A 14,347-nucleotide genomic window follows, 5' to 3' on the forward strand; every position below is an offset into this window, starting at 1 on the left:
TATGTTTTGTGGGCCTTCTGACAAGCAGACCATAATTATTAATTTGACATATATTATTGGAGCAGGTGTCAAACAAGTAGTAGACAGTTACAATATGTAAAGGTGAGTTTCTTATGTGTAACTATAGCCAACAAGTGGCCTTTTGACGCCACTTAATGGACCAAAAAGCTGTAGTGCTTGGATTTATGAGAACTGTTCTTTTGGTAAACTTAATCAGATAAAAGTTTATTTGGGCCTCGGAACTGTAAACGTAAAGTTAATACATTCACTTTGACCAGGAGATAGTTCCAAGTCTTGGTCTCCGGTAAAGAGAATATGAGGTCTCCTGGTATTTCCTTTGGAAACTTAGGTACCATTGTCAAAAACATCAATGTAGATTGCAGGGTTCTTTGTACATAATGGCTCAAATACTGAGAAGAATGCTGTTCTTATGCATCTCTACTGCACTCATGTTATCGGTCTCAAATGGATGGAAGGGAAGGCTGAGTGAACCCGTAGGGATTTGAACTTTTGACCACTAGGTCAAACACGGGCAGTTGGAGTCTACCGAGTCACCAGACATAGCTCCTGGGTAACATTGGCCCACTTTTTTGGCTTTAGAAACACTGTCGCCACCACGTTCTCCAAATGCTGCAGTTTCTGCAACAGATTATGCTGGAGAATGGCATACAGAATTGAAATAACTTGTTTGCATAGCACCCAGGCTCGTATGACCTGGAACCCTTGAGGAGGGACGGGAATAAAATTAACTCTTCACTAGGTGCTCATTGTGAGGATATAGAAGGTTTTTCCACCATCATAATCTCTGTTTTGAATGTTGATCAGTTCTCCTCATCCAAGCTTAATTTGCTAATAGCCAGTTTATATTTCTGCAAACCTTACATTCCTTTGTTTCTTTACCAGCAACAAAAGGGTCGGGTCAGTTTAAAGCAGCGAGTCCACTCCTCCAATACAGGAAAGAACAATGCTTTGAGACATAGTGCGTGAAGGTGTGTAATTCACCCACCCACAACAAACCGTAGATGTGTTACTGCCTCATTGAACTTGGCCAGTGAGAAAAAGGGAAGCAAATAGTCACAACTGTACAGAGAACATACACCACGGTACATGTACACAAGAAATATAACAAGACAGAACACTGCGGAGAATTAGCACACCCAGTAGGCTCAGGTATTTCTACTGCATGGCAGTGAGCCATGGTCAGTTGTGACTCTTAGAGATGAACATACAGAAGCCCAAATACAGAGGGCTAGCTCACCACCTCAACAGACATAAGTGCGGACGTTAGCTGTAGCAATTCATTTCTCTTGGAGTGAACTGCTAGCCGGACAGTTAATAACGCTTACTGTTGCAGCCTGCACAGTCTTCTCTGTTAGTTCAAATACCAGACATTTGAACCAGACTGCTTGCTGCTGCTCTCACTATCTCTCATATCAACTCAGCTAAGCATCCTTCTCTGCGCCACAGTTGCCGCTACCCACGCTGTACCTGCTCCTGTGCTGCCTTGCATTGCCGCCTCCGCTGGCCTCTCACTGCCAATGGCAACCAGCATCAACAAGACCAATGTCTGCAGCCGGTATTCAGTACAATCACTTGGCAACTGTGGGCGGCAGCTCTCTCTGCACCCCGGAGGAGTCACTGTGGCTTCCACATCTGGGAAGACAGTCATTGCACAGCTGCGAGGGCTCTTTTTCACCTAAAATTCAGTAGCAGCGGATTGTATTTTCTGTTTTTATTTTTAAACATTCAAGTGCAGGTACAGCAGGTACTCAGTGCTGGAGAGTACCTGCACATTTAAAACACTGGGCCAATCTATTTATACCTTTTCTTCTCTGCCTCTGTTTGTCACTCTCTTGTACTTTCTTTTAGGTCTCGCCTACATATCGCGCATGCACTGCCAAGGAGACCTTTAGCTGTCGCTCAGCTCTTTTTTCAAGCACTGCACTCGTGCAAGTGGCGGCATACAACTTGCGGGAGTGCGCAGAGGCGCGCCACAAGCACGAGTGCAGTGCTTGAGAAAGTGGAACCTGCTCTCCCAAGCGTATGCGCGCCTACTGCTGCAGCCTGCACGCCTTTTTATTCTTTTTTTAACTTTGAGCGCGAGGTGCGCGCGCTTGTTTGTAACATATTTTCATTTTCAATTGTAAAATGCATAATGCTTGGCAATAGGCGCTCTCTTAAACGGTGCCTATTTTGAAGATTATTTAACATGAGGGTTGTTGCTTAAGTTGTTGTGGCTTGTGAATGCAGGAGTGCTTCGTGCTCACACCTGTGTACAGTGGTACAGTGGTACAGTGTACACAAATATCAATCCATTAGGGCACTAGCAGACAGTGGTGTGGGTGCACACTTTTCTGTCCTGAGTGCAAGAGCACAGAGTAATGGGCAGAATGTGCACATTCCCATCCAGTAGATCAAAAGCGCTGAGCAATGGTCTGTGTGTGCAATTGTCCATTCCTTTGGACAGGAGCACAGGGCAGTGGTCATTGCAACCCCACGAACCCGAACAAAAATGCATTTCTGTCGCTTGGACGACAAGCACATTTCCACCCCTGGAGGCAGGAGCTCTGAGCAGCGGTTGGCACGTGCATGCTACTATCACTTTGGTGAGGAGAAGGGAGCAGCTGTGACATTTCTTGCTCACACTGAACAAGCTGAGGTCACGGGGCTGCGCGTTAACGTTTTACTCACATAAATCACTAGCAGGGAACACGGGTCTGTGTGAAAACATGTCTATCTCATAAGGCACTAGCAGCAGTGCTTTAAATGGGCCGGCACTGGCCAGTACTGAGTACCTGCACTTTTTTACATGTAGCTGGACAGTACCGGCAGTTTTCACGAGAGACTTAATATTTTTGGAACAGAGTAACTGCACTTTTATTTTTCCATTTTCCACTAGCAGAGATCATGGGTCTCCGTGTAATCATGTATTTTTCAGGGCAGTAGCCCTAAAGAATCCATGCGTAGGGTCTGCGTGTACACAAATATCAATCCATTAGGGCACTAGCAGACAGTGGTGTGGGTGCACACTTTTCTGTTCTGAGTGCAAGAGCACAGAGTAATGGGCAGAATGTGCACATTCCCATCCAGTAGTTCACAAGCGCTGAGCAAAGGTCTGTGTGTGCAATTGTCCATTCCTTTGGACAGGAGCACAGGGCAGTGGTCAGTACAACCCCATATTAATCTCTTATGACTTAAGAGCACGTGCCAGCTTTTACGCATTTTCAACACTTACAGACACTACTCTCCGACATAAAAAATCAACCTGGCTCTTGCCCCGTCCACTAGGCCATGAAGTACTTTCATGGAACGTGTTTTCATTTTCAATTTTAAAATGAAAAATGCTCGGCAATGGGCGCTTTCTTAAACTGTGCCTATTTTGAAGATTATTTAACATGAGGGTTGTTGCTTAAGTTGTTGTGACTTGTGAATGCAGGAGTGCTTCGTGCCCACACCTGTGTACAGCGGTTCCTCAACGGACACGGCCCTCCACGAACCGACAAAAATGCATTTCCATTGCTTGGGCGACGAGCACATTTCCGCCCCTGGAGGCAGGAGCTCCGAGCAGCGGTTGGCACATGCATGCTACAATCACTTTGGTGAGAAGGAGGGAGCAGTTGTGACATTTTTAGCCCACTCTGAACAAGCTGAGGTCACGGGCAGTGGCGTAACGATATTTGAGGGGGCCCCCCCGCAAGGTACGTGGAGGGGCGCCCTCCAGACTCTATCAGGAGCTCCCCAGCCGAAGTGGAGTGCTGAGGGGGCCCCCTGAAGCTTGGGCCCCCCCGCACTGCAGGGGATATGGGGGGGCTGTGTTACACCCCTGGTCACAGGGCTGCAAGTTAACGTTTCACTTCCATAAATCACTAGCAGGGAACACAGGTCTGTGTGAAAACATGTATATCTTATAAGGCACTAGCATTAGTGCTTTAAATGGGCGGGTACTGTCCAGTACAGAGTACCTGCACTTTTTTACATGGAGCTTGACAGTACCGGCAGTTCTCAAGAGAGATATAATATTTTTGGTACAGAGTACCTGCACTTTTATTTTTCCATTTTCCACTAGCAGAGATCGTGGGTCTCTGTGTAATTGTGTATTCTTTAGGGCAGTAAACCTAAAGAATCCATGCATAGGGTCTGCGTGTACACATGTCAATCCATTAGGGCGTGTACACATGTCAATCCATTAGGGCACTAGCAGACAGTGGTATGGGTCCAAACGTTTCTGTCCTGTGTGCATGACCACAGAGTAATGGGCAGAATGTGCACATTCCCAACCAGTGAGTAGGTCACGAGCGCTGAGCTCAGGTCTGTGTGTGCACTTGTCCATTCATTTGGACAGGAGCAAAGGACAGTGGTCAGTACAACCTCATATTAATCTCTTATGATTTAAGAGCACATGCCAGCTTTTACACATTTTCAACTCTTACAGACACTACTCTCCTACATCAAACATCGAACTGGCTCTTGCCCCGTCCACTAGGCCATGAAGTACTTCCATGGCAATGAAGTAGATAGTTTTTGTTTTTTTGTGTGAAAATCCTCGTGCACGCTGGCTGGTGTGAAAAAATCATGCACTAAAACGCCGCATAAATCTGTATTAAAGCTTGGATTTATAGTGCACAAAGGCACAGATTATTTTATCATTTAGAAAAGAAAGCAGTGAAGTATAATGAAGTGTCAACTTAGTGCCTGATTGGGGTGAATGTATGATCTGCCCATGCGACTTTCAACCAGGAACGATGCAAAGGGGTCACTGTTGCAGGCGTTACATCATTTTGCCTCTGGAGCGCTCCACATTTACATCCAATAATAATAAGGTTCCTCAGTTTCTTGTAAAACAGTGCCACTGAGTGTTACCCCTCCAAGGCAGTGCCTCAACTCGCCCTAGAGTGGCACAAGTCCTAATCTCAACATAGAAAACACATGCTACACAGTGCAGCAACAATTTTAGGTGAAGTACCAAGACTGAGTTTGTACCCTAGACACAAGCTTTTAGTTGTTGGTGGTGTGCATGTGTCACATGCCGAGCCTGCGCACTGCAGGGAATGCAGACAGAGCACTGGAACCCGTTTCAGTACTGGGGCCCAGCGCCATGTCAACTTTCTTTTCACTCCTCACATCTCCTCCTGCTCGGCTCCCTAAGGATCCAAGTGGTGAATTTGCCTGTGACCAATCAGTGGCCCCCTTACAAAAGTGAGGCATATGTGGTGTCACCTAATTTACGGATGATCCATCTGTGAATGTTGTACAGTCTTGTTTTACAAAGGAAACATTATAACCCCCTAACGAGGAACCAACCTTTTAATTGCATATTCTAAAATCTTTTCCATTTCAAAGAAAAAAAAGCATTGGCATAGCCAATAGGTCTCGCCTTTGGGACCTTATAAGTATTTAGGTATGCAGCACAATATCCTTGGTGCAACAACATCAGCTGTTGCATGGCTAAATACTTATAATGTCCCAAAGGCGAGATCTATTGGCTATGCCAATGCTTGTCTTTTCTTCTATCTACTCATGCCACTCTTGTCTGTCTTTACTTTCTCTTTTATATCTGTCGCTCTTGTATAGAAATGTAATTCAGTTTCCGCAGCTCTCCCTCTCACCCTTAGGGCCTTATTTCAACTTTGGCAGTCAAACAGCACCGCCGCCAACGCACCGTCCGATGTAGGACCGCGAAAGCTGTGGTGCACCCGCCCACCATATAAGGAGTTCAAACCTCGTCTAGTTGGTGGTGCTGCTGCCATCTGTTAGGTTCATACAAGAGCCTAACATTCAGATCACCACTATCAGAGCGCTGACTGCACCTTTCCGCAAGATGTGGAATTAATGACACACTGAGCGGGAACTAGGAGTGCAAATCCAAGGGGGCACTACATGTGCCCCCCCGACATTCACTCCCAGGCCCCGGAGAGGCAGGGGCCCTATTAGGGCTCCCTCTGTTACCATTTTCATGGCAGGCTCACTGCCATGAGCGTGACTGTGGAAAACCAACTTGTAATATGCTAGACAGTGCCAGCATATTACAGCTCGCTGACCGCTGTGCGACTGCCGCGGAATCCTGGATATCCCTGGTGGACGCAGAGGTCCTGTGGCAGTTGATGGAGCGAGGTGGAAAAACAAAATTTTGTATACCCCTCATGAAGTCACTTGCTCATAACAATAACATGAATTAATTGTGTGGTTTTGAAAACTAACTAATGTAGAATAAAATGCACACACAATTACACGTGGGAAAACGAATTTGCGAAGTGTTGCAAACTATAATCGATTAACTAAGTGAGTTGTCTCGTTCAAAATTACTGCAGAAGCTTTAAACTAACCAAAAGCGGCATGAATGTGCTTTCTGTTTGTCTAATTGTGGCAAAAACATGAAGACTGGTGAGTAAATCACGCATATATGTTGCTTTATTTTGCTAGGTAATAACTAACAGCGATACCTTAGTAAGGGGGGAGGTAAACAAAAGGGTTATATTTCAACAATTAACATTTGATTGTGTTTGTTTCTATAATAGTTCCCTTTCAGGCCTATGAGGCCTAGAACAAAATGGACGTTTCTATAACTCCGAGATTGAGATGCAGTACGCATGCGCATGATAGAAAAAGCTGCGATTCGAGTATGAGCTGCTTGAGCCCGAGCGGAATGGTTCAAGGACAGTGTGCCCTGATAGTCCAGCTGAGTGCCAATAAAATGGACGTCCGTGATCAGAAGCGTGAGAACGCAGACCAATATTACCATTTAAAGGACAAGAATGAAGCGGATATGTTGTGAACAAAGAACATTTTCATTGAGATGATCATGCGGAAATAAAACAATAAGATGATGAGGTTATGCTCATCCACCCCTTGGACTAACCAATCAGAATTGTTGAAGACCCCAAATGTTTCAGAATTTAGATAGATTAGTTAGAGAAAAAGGGTATAAAAGAGTACGTCCGGACTTAAGAAAAAACTCTCTTCTTCGATTTTCCATCTGTGTATCCTGACATGCTGCCGGAATGCTGAATTTTCCTGAGGAGTAAGAACTTTGACATTTTCTTGAACTTTAACTTTTCTTGAATGAATACGGAGTCTTTAGATGAGGTTAATAGCTAGAGAGAATAGGGAAGTGAACTTAGGGAACTATTATGTCTTTTGCTAATATTCATGTCCTAGAATCTCAATAATAATGTGCTTATTTCTCAATTTTGAATTAAGACTGAATAAAAGCTAAATTTCTTTCTTTCCCTTAAATCTATTCGCATTAAACGAATTATGAGTGAATAAATGAAGGTCATGCTAGAAGATTTTTCTTTAAATAAAAATTAGATAAATGAAGAATTAAGCTGGTCTTGTTCATCCTTAGCCTAATTTTTTACTAGCAGGTCCATCTACAATCAATGGTGGTGTGTCTGAATAAATAATCTCTTTGATAAAAAATGGTAAAGCAATTTAAACTGCAGGCGTACATATTATAAATATTTAGCTTCATTTAGACACTCCGCTATGATCCAGCAGCTCTCCTTTGAATTTCACCGATCAATGAAGTAGAGAGAAAAGAGTGTGTATGAGTGACTCGCAGTGTTATGGACCCCACTGATGAGTAAAATATGTGATTTGAAACTTCAAGGGAAAGGTGACAAGGTTTAGAAAATATTTCTGGAGTAGCGCTGCATCATTAATTAATTTCCGACTGCCACACTTGTAATACTCCAGGAGGTGGGTTGACTCGTAATAAGGCCCTTAGGGTCATATTTATCAAGGCCAAATGGGTTCGCAAACGTCGAAATTCACAGAATTTCGGCGTTTGCGAACCCATTTTTGCAAAATGGTATGTATGAAAAAATTTGAGTGCAAAATAAGGAATTGCAAAATTTGCAATTCCTTATTTTGCGATTGCATTTAAGGAATTGCAAAATTTGCAATTCCTTAAATGCAATGTATTAAGCAAAAAAAATTCCAAAATGCCCTTAAGGAATCGCAAATTACCACCAACTTCTAGTTGGTGGTAAGTTGCGATTTCCTTGAAAAATGCACATTTCAGCATTTTTCAAAGTGCCATGTGACGCTCATAAATGCCCAAAGGGCATGTATGTGCACCACATGTGTACCCATACTTATTTCAGGGGTGCAACAGGGTGTCCTTTGGACACCTCTGCACCCTTGAAATTATTCTCAATTTGCGATTAGCAAATTGAGAATAAATTCCCATTCCTTCCTATTGGCCAGGAGGCCCATAGTAATGAATGGGAAAGTATTCCTTAATTGCGAATTCGCAATTTGCGAATTCGCAATTAAGGAATATACAGGTAGATTCATCAAAGACCCGTTTTGCGAGTCTTTAATAGCGATTCATAAGGAATCGCTATTACAGACTTGCAAAACGGGATTCATGCAGGAATCGCAAAATAAATTGCGATTCCTACACATTCCTTATTTGCGATTAGCAAATTGCTAATCGCAAATAAGGAATAACTCCCCATTCATTCCTATGGGCCTAAAGACCCATAGGAATGAATGGGGAGTATTCCTTATTTGCGATTAGCAATTTGCTAATCGCAAATGAGATAGCGATTTCAAGGGTGCGAGGGGTGTCCAAAGGACACCCTGTAGCACCCCTGAAATGCAAATTTACACAGGTGTTGCGCACACACATGTCCAAAGGACATGTGTGTGTGTAACATGCAACAGAGAAAAATGCACTAAAGTGCGTTTTTCTACTTTTTCGCTATTTACCACGAAGTCAGACTTCGTGGTAAATAGCGACCAAATATTGAGAATTCGCAATTTAAAATTGGTTCATGAATTGCATTTAAGGAATCTCTAATAGAGATTCCTTAAATCCAATTCCTCGCAAATATGCGATTTCGCAAATAGCGATTTTTGCATTTGGGATGATGAATCCCAAATTCAAAAATCGCACTCGCAAAGGGCCAGATTCTCAGAATCTGGCCCTTTGCGAGCGCAATTTACCTTGATGAATCTAGCTAATAAAGAAATCACAAAAAAAATGTGATTTTGTTGATACATACCAATTAGCGATTCTGAAATAGCGATTTCTTAAAAATAGCTATTACAGAATCGCTAATTGGTCTCTTGATACATATCTTAGTCTTCATCTCCAATTTTCTCACCTGTGTCTATCCCTCTTATGCGTCCTGGTTATCAGTTTCCCTTTCCATGTTTGTCACTGACTTCTCTTTCGTTGCGTAGGTACCACTGTCCATCGTTCCCGTGTCTTTTTCATTTCCTTTTATCTCTAGTTCTTCCTCTTACTCTTTTGCCTATCTTTATTTCCTCATACTCTGTCATTCTTCCATATCTGTATTTTACTGTTATCCAACTTTTTTATGTTTTTATATCTGCCATGTCACTCTTTTGTTGAATTTCTTCTCTATATCTGACACTGTTTTCGAGGTCTATGTGACACTCTAGACTAGTATGTACTTTATACTTATTTATTTCAGGCTTTGTCTGATCTATATTTACTCCATTTACGTCACTGTCTCTCTTAGTCTTGCGTCCTGTGCTCCCAGTCGCTCCGTCTCTGGGTGTCATTCTTGTATCTCTTTTTTTCTCCCCACATCTCTCTGCCTTCCTCCCTGGGTGCCTGTGTGCGGGTCACGTAAACACTGTGGGTTTCCAGGCCAGGGCTTTCCCCGCTAGTACAGGCGGTGACCTCCGAGGTTCCCCTGTCACTTCCTCACTCTCTTCTTCTCGGGTGTCTCGCGGTGCTCCCTCGTGAGATGCTTCTGTGTTGGGTCCGGCTGGTCCGGGACCGAGGTTTCCTGCGTGCGACTTACTGTTACGCGGGTCTGGGGGTCTAGTGAAACAGAGCAGCCCCCTCGAGTGCCGTCTGCCTTCTGCCCCAGGGCCCATCTCTCATTAACAGCCATCTGTAGCTCTGATGTGCTCCGAGATATTTATGTACAAGAATGAGGTTCCCAGGGCCGGCTCGGGCCTAGCTGAATTACCAGCTTCTATAATCACCCCAGGACCCACCCCCATTCCAGGCCATAACAGACCCGCTCTGTGGGGCTCGTCGCCCTCTGGAGAGTCAGAAAGCTGCTGTTAAGCCATGAAAATCCCCATGTACTCTGACTGAAATTTAAAAGTCAAATGCGCCCCATTTAGCCGCGCCATTGAGTATCAGGCGGTGAGGGAGGGGGCGGCAGGTGCAGGGAGAGGGGCAGAGGGGGTACCAGAGTCTGGGACCATCTGTCGCATGGCTTTACTGGCTGACGCCCAGCACGGGGACAAGAATGCGCCCCGCGTCAGAAGAGACCCCGCCGCCCCCCAAAACTCCCGGCTTTGCTGGCACTTGATACGGATGCTGCTTCCTGGAGGCAGGGACATCTTAAGGATTTTGATGGCTTTAGGCCTGATGGATGATTTCTTGGTTTAGGCGAAATATGATTTCTAGGGTTCTGAAAATGGCAAGTGTGTTACGCGTTTATGATAGAAGGGGTGAGCCTGTAAGGTCGGTTTATGATAGAGAAGCCGGACTCTCTAGTTTATACAGTAACTATGAAAATAGAGACCATGATAAGTGAAATTGTCAAGCCATGAATTACAAAATATATTTTACATAGCATAGCAGTTGTTCGCTGCAACAATTTATTCTTATTGGAAGCCGGGGGACCACAAATCCCAAAAGAGCCAACTCTTGAGTATAAGTGGTAAGTAATAATTAATAGAGTCAATTGTGATTGTGGTGTGTGCTGTATGTACGTATTATTATTATTGTTGTTTTGGTGATGTTGTTATGCTGGTTGTTATTATTGTTGACATTGTTATTGTTGCTGTAGTTATTTTCATCATTATTATTGGCAAAGTTGCAAGTACTTTTGTTTTATGATAGCAGCAAAAAGAGATTGAAAGAAGGGAACTGAACCATTGGTGATTGCTCTGGGGACATTGCATGAGTTTTTTTTAGTTTACCTATGCCACTATTTACCTCAACGTGTGCAGCGAGGACCCTTATGCAAGCCATTACTTAGCATAAAGCTAGTGTCTGGACATGCTTATGTTAATCAGAGCCATAGGTCATACATTCCTCCTGTGCACTCAGCTCCATTGTTTTTGCCAGTACAGAAATAACTACCTACACACTAACCAGTCTATCCGCTTCCTAAAGGGATGGGATCATCCAAGCCCATCTGAGTGGGAGCGCAAGCAACCCCGGACATGTTTGCCTATTATAGGGGCTCATCACAGAAGAGGCCCTGCTTTACTCCCGAAGACCAAGCCTGATTATACTGTGCCACCAAAGGAAACTTAAAAAGACTACAAAAATACATGGAAAACTTGAATTATTTTGAACTATTGGCAATAGAGATAACTATTCCATTCCATCATCTTTAGTTCTCTTGTGTCATTATAGAAAAGAACCGACTTTATGCAAATCTGTCTCCAACAGGGACAGCACACTCTACATTGGAATCCCAGGTCCCCTTTGAACAGAAACCCAAACAACATCCAGGGTGCTTACGCCTTGCTAGACCTCATAAGGCAGGTACAGTGTGAGTGCCTATTGCACGTAGCTCATCGCCCACATCCGGGCACACATTTGCTACTTAGGATGACTCATGTAGATAGCAAAAAATTGGATGGAAATGATTGAATCAGATGTCTTGGGTCACATTTTATTCCATCTCTTTGAGAGTGTCTGCGTTATTATTTATATTGACCAACCAATACAAATCAGCCTTTGTGGCCTCCCAGAAGAGGCAATTGAGCCACCATGTCCCTTGTTAAAGGGAAAACAGTCTCCAAGCTAAGGTTTGACCTAATGTTTCCTCATTGCTACGTTACACGGTGAGTGTAAATGGCACATTGAACTAAGGTCCACATCAGGATATACCATTCCACTTAAAGTCAACTCACTTACCAAAATACAGATGAATGGAAATGCTTGAAAGAATCTTAATACTGGTAAATAGAATAATACCATTCCAAATCCATTTATCACGTGTGTGCTGTCTAAAGGAAGTGTTTTATTGGCCATGAAGTGGACCTCTGAGGAGCAGCAATTCCATGTCCCCTCGGGTGCGGGAATGCAAGAAACCTCCGACACACTTAAATATGCCTATCTCCTTGGATAATGGTGCAGACTTGTCGAAGTAAAATTGATTAAATGGCTATACAGCGAAATTCACAGTACATTAAGCACTATATAGTAGCATGGAATGAGTAATGCCTTAATGTCACCAAATCAATTTTGGAACAGAGTTGAAGTCGTGTGGCACAGAAGAAAACAAGACAATAACTACAGTTATTGAATGGATCTAATGTGCAGCCATGGCACACCACATTTCCCTCCCAACCAATCCCAGAAAAAGCTTATTCTGAAGGTACATACAGATGGAATTCTAAGAAACATGATTGGTTGACCCACCCTAAACATTTCAATGAATAGTCAAAGGTCAATTGTTTTATACTTACCTCTCAAGTAGCAGGCTGGCTATGTAAGATAGTGCCACTCATAAAACTCGAATTTGAGTAGCTCTGAGTTACCACCGAATTCTACATTAGGCTACAAAGGTGTCCTCTTACTGTTTAATGTTCCTGCTGTATGAAACACATATTATTGTAGTAGAGAGCAATACTTCCAGAGGAAATAGTTTCCAAAGAGTTATGATTAGGAAAGACCTTTAGAGACCTGGATAACGTCCTGTTTGGACTATGACCAGCCCCTGCTTCCCTCTGAACCCTCCTCCCAACCTCCTGCTCACCATCACCGCTCGTTCCTCTTGTACTGGCCCCTCCCCTCTCGTTAAGCACCTTCTCTTGATGAAATCCTTTGATCTTGTACCGCACACTGTTGCTTTGTAGCTCGGTTTCTGCCCTTTAAATCACATCAAAGCATTGTATGATAAACCACCTCCTTATAGTAAGTTCACATAAAATTCGACAGGGTTTTTCTGGCGTTTGAGATAAACTAACAACTGTTTTGGAGTACTGAAGAAGTGTATAGGATACTGTTGAATTATTATTTTTAATAATTCAGCAACATTTCGCTGAATATGCCCAAATAAAGAAGAAAGAACTACAGGGTGAAAAGTGAATATTGATGGGCCTGCTCATTGGAATGCCTTATACCCTCTCTTGAGAGCCTGCCCAACATAAAATCTTAACAAAGTAACACTGAAGACAACCTTTTAGAAAAACAAAAAATAAAATTTGTGATACATAAGTAGACTCTCTTGGGACCATTTGTCTTCATGTTTTGGTTAAGGCCCCTCTTCCTGGATTGCCAGTCTTGCATTGTATCTAATCTCTCACCAAGGTCACTGTAAGAAATGGGGTCTCTGGTTGGCAGAGGTACGCACCCTGTCCAAGCAGGGACCATAATCCTAGTCAGCGTAAGTGTAGTACACACTAAGGGGCAGATTTACAAGCCACATGCGCCACTTTTAACATGGGAAAAGCGACGCAAAAGTGGTGCAAGGGGCTTGTAAATCTGACCCTAAAAGTTTACCTGTGCTCACCCTCTGGTAGCTTGGGACAGAGCAGTCAGGCTAAACTAAAAAGAAAGTATGGAAAGTATTTGTGCGCACACACACACACACACACACACACAGTAACACAGTGAAAACACCACAATGGTACTCCACACCAATTTAGAAAAATAGCAAATATTTATCTTAGTAAAACAATACCAAAATGATAAAAATCCAACACACACAAGTAAAGATACCAATTTTGCAAGATTAAATCAAAATGCAGTGTTTAGAAAAGGATAGCGCCAACTGAGGCTATCTGGTCGCACTTGACCAGGGCAAATCCAAAAGTTCTGTCAGACCACGATGGAGAGCGGGTCGGATATAGGAGTCAAGCAGATCCACTGAAAGTAACTTGGATGGGTCAAAGACCACAGACGATGCAATGAGAAAAGAGGAATGAGTAGATTCCAAAGTTGGGGCAACGTCAAGGATGCGGCGATGTCAAGAAGTGATGAGCATCGGGTCGATGCATCAATGTTGAACCTCTGGGTTGCGTCGGGGTAAGGGAACAGTGCATTGCAGATGTCGGCGATGTGGTGTCCGGGGCCCTGACAGCAGTGCTGATGCAGTGACAATAAAGCAGCAAAGTCCGGGCGCCATTGTAAGTCGTGGCAGTTGCAACAGAGTCGGCGAGCGCTGTCCACTGATCCAGTACAAGCAGCAGCGATACTTCGAGATCGTAGGGAAATGCTCTGATTCTGATCAATGCTTCCGGGTTAATGCATTGGTTTCTCGGGTTGCAGCAGCAAACTCTCACTTCAATGGACCCAGGACTGGATTTACCATCATTTGTCAGAGCAGGACTCACAGCAGAGGAGCCCGTGTGCTGGTTGCAAGATGCAGGTGAAGTCTTTGATATCCAT

The sequence above is a fragment of the Lissotriton vulgaris genome, chromosome 5 (genome assembly GCF_964263255.1).
Source record: "Lissotriton vulgaris chromosome 5, aLisVul1.2, whole genome shotgun sequence".
Classification (NCBI taxonomy): Eukaryota; Metazoa; Chordata; class Amphibia; order Caudata; family Salamandridae; genus Lissotriton; species Lissotriton vulgaris.